Genomic DNA, 6,341 nt, shown 5'->3' with positions numbered 1-6,341 from the left:
TGATGTTTATATATGTAATTTAAGATAACGGACCTTGATGTTTATAGATGTAATTTAATCTTAGTTCTGGTCCCGAGTTCACAAAGCATTCTCAGACTTAAGTTTTAACTAAAATATAGCCTTTTATAAAACTTTTGTTGTTTTAATGTCTCAAATGCATCAATAAGAAACTATGTGCAAAGTTTTGTGTTTCTGGATCAAAGATATTTCTCATAAACAGTGATTGAAATTTGTGTAAATTATTAACGTAAGTTTTGTGAACTTGGGGCCTGTTCTGCATTTACTGTTAATGCAACTTCTATCTTAATTACGCAATGTCTAACTGAATAATACGCACATAACATGATATGAGGCGGGAGACTGTCTGCTAGTCTGTCATTTCAGGATTTTATATGGACTTGAAAGTCAGGGGAAACCAAACCCTTGCGCTGATAGGAATATTAATCCTTCCTCCAGCTCGAAAAGGGCAATTCTTCTGCATGTAATCAAGCCAACTTGAAACAAGGTAACATTCGTGAATCGCCCCTTCCATTATTCACGATAATTGTGAACACCTCAATTTATTCCAGTATTGTCCCTGATGTTCTAAAATGTGCGCTAGTATCCCCACTTCTATACCCGGAGTTATTTAAAAAAAATCTATAGACTCTTTCTAACCTCCCGTTTATTGGTAAAGTTATCGAAAAAGTAGTTGCGCATCAAATTAGCTCCCATTTAATACAATATGGTCTAGATGGCCGACTACAATCAGCTTATAAGGCCGGACACAGTACAGACACGGCATTGATCAAAATAAAGAATGATATTGACTTGGCACTAGAAAGACACCTTAGATCATAACATCTTGTCCAAACGCTTAGAAACTGTTACTGTGGTTCTGCAGTGCAATGGACCAAATCGTACCTTCAGAATATCACAGAAAATCAATGCAACAGACCAGCTTTCAAACCTAAATCATTATCTATTGGCGTTCCTCGGGGGTCTGCGTTAGGCCCCTTGCTCTTTCTGATCTATATCTTGCCATTCGGTCTGCTAGTACGAAAACACATTGTACGCTGATGATACTCAGATATACGACTTTTTTCTCTTGACAATTGCCCCGCCCTAATAGCTGACGTATCTACACTTTGTATATAAGAAAGAGCGAGGTGACATTTTTCTTCAGACATCCTGCCGAGATCTTAGAAGGCATTCTCACAGCCTCTTCGGCTTAGAGGCTAGGATTTAGACATCATTTGGAGTTCCTGGGGAAGATATCATGTGGGCCTCCTAGTGAGACATGCCATTAGCCGCCTCGGTTTACAGGCCGGGATACCGACGTCATGCAGGTTTGTTGGGACGTACTGTCAGCCTCTGGTTCGGGGCTGGGATAGAGACGAGAGTTTTAGCCTTTAGGTTTGAGTTCTAGGACTGTATATATTATAATAACTCCTAATGTATTGTACTGTATTTCATATATAAACATAGTCATAAAAACCCAGTGTTCCGGTATTAATTGACCATATATACAACGTCGAAGCCCGAGTTAATTCATCTATTTAACAACACCGTTGTGTCACATGCTTGTTTTGGGAGTCCGTGACCAGGATAGTCCCATCTGCCCCCGTAGTGTCTCAAAACAACATCATACGTCGCATGCAATTCCAAATGAAGATTTCCAGAATTAGGAACTACAGGCACCAGAAGCAGCGCTTGATAGACTCACTCAAAATAACACCGCAACAATCTTGTCACGGGAACCTCAAAATATCATCACATCGCATTGCACCTGAAGCAGCTACACTGGCTACCGGTAAGAGCCAGGATAAAATTAAGTGTTCACACCACCGGTCGGGAAGTGACAAAACCCTACTAGCTCTTCCCCGCTTTCAGCGCCAGGTAGACGAGTTTTCATTTTCCATAAGGGATGCAAAACTTTGGAATGAATTACCCAGAAACATCAGAGAGTGTACCCAACCACCTCAGTTAAGATTTAAACTAAAGATTCATCTGTTTAGAGAATCATATATAAATAGCATCATGCGTGTTCCAGTTTGTACAGCGCTTAGAAATAACTATTGATATAATGTAGAGCTTTAAAAATGAAATTATAATAATAATTTGAGAGTCTCCGATGCCAACAGGTGTATTTTAGAAACATTTGTCAAATGTCCTTTTGTGTTTTATAAAATTTGCCATTGTAATATGATAACAGACCTAAAAAATTAAATTCATCGACAATATCAATATTCAAACCATTGAAATGTCAATATGTTTTCCCTGTTAATTTATCGCCGTTTCTAAAAAACGACAATTATAGTTTTTAAGGCATTTACAGTAAAATTCCACTTTGTGTATAATCAAAGTCCAGTATTACAGTCACCTTGTACACATTGTGTGATTTGGTGATATATTTGGACTACAACTTCATCAAAGCAATTAATCTATCAAAAATTTGTTTCAAATAAATCTAACAACATTGTATTCGCGAGTTGTACCACCAATTCCTTGGATTAATTTGTACCAGAAAGACGTTTCTTACGTTTTCAAACACAGTTAATTAATGTTTGTAAAACAAAAATGGCGTTTCTAGTGGCGATATCTAGAATTGTGAATTTGTTTTGACGCTATTAAGTTTATCAAATTTTTATATCCTTGTATTTAAAATTGATGTAAAAAGTTTACCAAGGTAACTTGATCGTTAGTAAAAGATGGCGACTGGAGAAAGTCGTTTTCATCAGCGCTCCGCCTAAAGTTTCAAAACCCCAGAAATACTGCAACGTAATCAAATAAATGAATATAAAGTGAATGTAATGTATTAACCAGTGTGTATTCTTACGAAAAGGATGTATATTTAGTGACCTTTTGTTGGATTTTGTAACACTTTAAGAATGGATATCGATGAATTGGATCAAGAAACTACTCAGGTGAACACCATCTCAGGTGATGTGGAAAGTCCTTTGTTTGACGTTGTTAAAATAAACTCTATAGTCGACAAGGCAGTGAAAGCGGCTGTAAATGAACTTAAAATTGGTCTTACTGCAATCATCAACGAACGACTATCGAAAATAGAAGAAAGAGTAACAGAAGTTGAAATGACCCTTGTAAACGTAGGCAGCGATGTTGATAGCTTCCATGAACGATTCGAGAAGATTGAATCCAGTAAAAAAATTAACGACGAAGAGGTAATGTTACTTAAAAATAAAATTAACAATCTTGAACAATATACTCGTAAATCGCATCTAAGAGTTTTTGGCGTCAAGGAGACCGCTGGAGAGAGTTGCATAGAGCTAGTCAACAAAATAATTAAAGAACGATTAAAGATTGATCAGCCGATATCCATAGATGCCGCTCATAGAGTCGGACCCAAATCGAAAACAAACCAGGCTGTTGTAGGACAAGTGCATCCAACACAAATACATCATAGAGGCATCATTGTGCGTTTTATGAGACGCGATGAAAGACAACTAGTGCTGTCTAACAGGAAAAAACTAAAACAATCTGGCATATCTATATCAGAAGACATGACACAAGTCAATGTGAAACTTCTAGCAGCTGTACAAAAACACCCCCTTGTGAAATCAGCGTGGTTTTCAAATGGTAAAGTTCGAGCAGAGGGTCATAATGGCAAAACTTGCCGTGTTGAATTATACCCTGATATGGATGATCAACTTATAAAGTATTTATCTGACTGAAGAAATCTGAATGTGTAATCTGATAAATATATGCGAAAATCCGATTGTGTTTCTCAAAAGATAATATGTATACAGATATCTTCTTCCACAGTCGATAAACTTAACATCAAACACAGTTCAACTGCAGAACACACTTCGATGTCAATAATTGGCCACCATACTTTTTGTCGTCTACTCGCTTGTTTGAAGTACATGTAAAATCCATGGTAGTTATGATAGATGTGCGAATACTGTTATAAAAATGTATGTCGCTGTGTCCTCAAGCACTAAACAATACAGATGATGTGTTCCACCCCTTTATCTCATTTCCTTGTTATCTTATAATGGTGTTTATAGATTAGATCCTGGATATAAAGTATTTATTACATAATCGTATTTATATAACATAGCTCAACCTATATATTCTTATAAAATATTGTTACAAATGTATAAGCACAAATTATTTATAACTGGAAGTATGCTGACATACATTTGTCTTTAAGATAACTATCCCCATTTCTTTCCTTGTTCACAACAAGTGGATTTAATGAGTAAAATTGTATAGTAGCAGACATTTTTTTTTTTTTTTTTTTTTTTTTTTTTTTTTTTTTTTTTTTTCTGAAAGAGCTCTAAAATATATATGATAAATCTAATCTGTAAAATTTCAAAGAGCATATTTCAAACACATTTTATCATACATATACGAACATATACTTCTAGCTAAATTTGTTCACATTTAAATAATTCTGTGCATATACATAAGTATATTGTATATTCATAAACCTTCTACCTCCTTTATATGTGCCTTTGTATACCTTACATCATTCCACCTAAACTGATGAGAGAGCACACTTGAGTTTGGGACAAACCTGTTTTCTAATGTACATCATGAAAACCTTGTAAAATTGTTTGATAAGATAAGTATAATCTTAAATCCAGGTTAAAAATGTTAATCAATTAATCAAAGCATCGTATACTGGCCATTGTAGTATAATTTAAAATGTACAGCCACTGAAGCTCGCAAATTGGCCCTTCCAACTTTGGATGTATGTAGTACCAGCTTGTCTCCCTAAATTGCTATCAACTTTCGATTTTCGGCTCCACTTCGTTTAAAGATATATGAATTTAGACGCAACGTCATGTGTAGCACCCGATAGCTTTTAAAAAGGAAAGATAACGCTGTATCCATCAAAATTCGATTTGTAAACAATTCCAATGAAAGTCCAAAACAGTCCCTTGCTCTTTCGATACACGTGCTCACTCCGTGACCTCTATCACCGTCAAAATTACCGTTATAACGTTGTCTTAACTTAAAACCAACAGCAAAATCCCACACCCGAAAAAGTAGCACAAAAAGTATAATTGCTGTGACATGATATAGGTAACACTATCTTGTAAATAAACCCAGATATCCGAATATTATAACTATTATCACCATCAACATTATTCTATTATATGCATTTATAAATAATATACAATATATAATGTCTTGATATATTAAGCAGTATTATAATCCGATTAACTATCTTTACCCTGATCTCCCCACACCCTGACCGCCCCCCCCCACACACACCCTGACCCCCCCCCCCCCATCCTGACCACACCTTGAGATATATTAGTTACATATCCCATGAACGTGACCATTACTCGCTTTGTCACTTACAAAAGCTTTACTATCTGTTGACACTAACTTAGTCCATCCTATCAATATCAATTTTCACCCTTATATTGATCAATAGTTGCTTTCTGTTTATAGTACTCCATATGTCTGTTGTGACCCCCCTACACCCTTGTAAATATTTGTTAACATTTTTTGTCTTGTACCTTTATTTTGTATATTTTTCTTCTAAATGTAAAACACATTGTATACTTTTGATCACATTTTTCCTGGAGGTAATACATCCCTTGGTAAAGTTTTATTTCATCTTAACTTATTGTCATCGTATTATTGATTATTTCTTATATTATTATCGGTGTCGATGCCAGGCCTACATCACACATTGTAAATTTATATTATCTGCAGGAAATACAACTATGTCGATAACCAGTTATTTTAATCCAAACACTATCACTTAATATTTAAATATATAACGCTAAACGATATAGTTTGTACTTCTTACAGATACTTAATAACTTTTAGTCTTACGAAGACCTGCTTATCTTTTAATATTAAACTTTTAACATTGTGCGGGGATATCCACCCAAATCCGGGACCTGATAAATTTTCGATTCTGCATTTAAATGTGCGAAGCATTAAACACAAAATTGACGAAATAACGGTAGAATTAAAAGATTTCGATATACTAACTTTTTCTGAGACATGGCTAAATAATAACACACCTTTAGATATTTTGAGCATACACGGTTATCATCGACCCGTATTATTGAATCGCGAAGACGGTAGGGGTGGCGGGGTTGCAATTTATATTAAATCAAACCTATATTTTAAACCACGTTATGAACTTATCATTAAAAAACTCGAGGCGATTTGGGTAGAGGTGCATTTCAGAAACAAAAAGTTTTTAATAGGTTCATTTTATCGTCAACCTTCAGCTTCCATTGATTATTGGGACCTCGTAGAAGAAAGTTTTAATGCAACTCGTGATTTTGTTGACTATAATATTATTATTTTAGGAGATTTTAACGTTGATTTTCTTGCTATTAAAAATAGCAGACTACATAATCTGA

Source organism: Patella vulgata, chromosome 6 (genome assembly GCF_932274485.2).
Source record: "Patella vulgata chromosome 6, xgPatVulg1.2, whole genome shotgun sequence".
Taxonomy (NCBI): domain Eukaryota; kingdom Metazoa; phylum Mollusca; class Gastropoda; family Patellidae; genus Patella; species Patella vulgata.
This window is presented reverse-complemented; position numbering follows the sequence as displayed.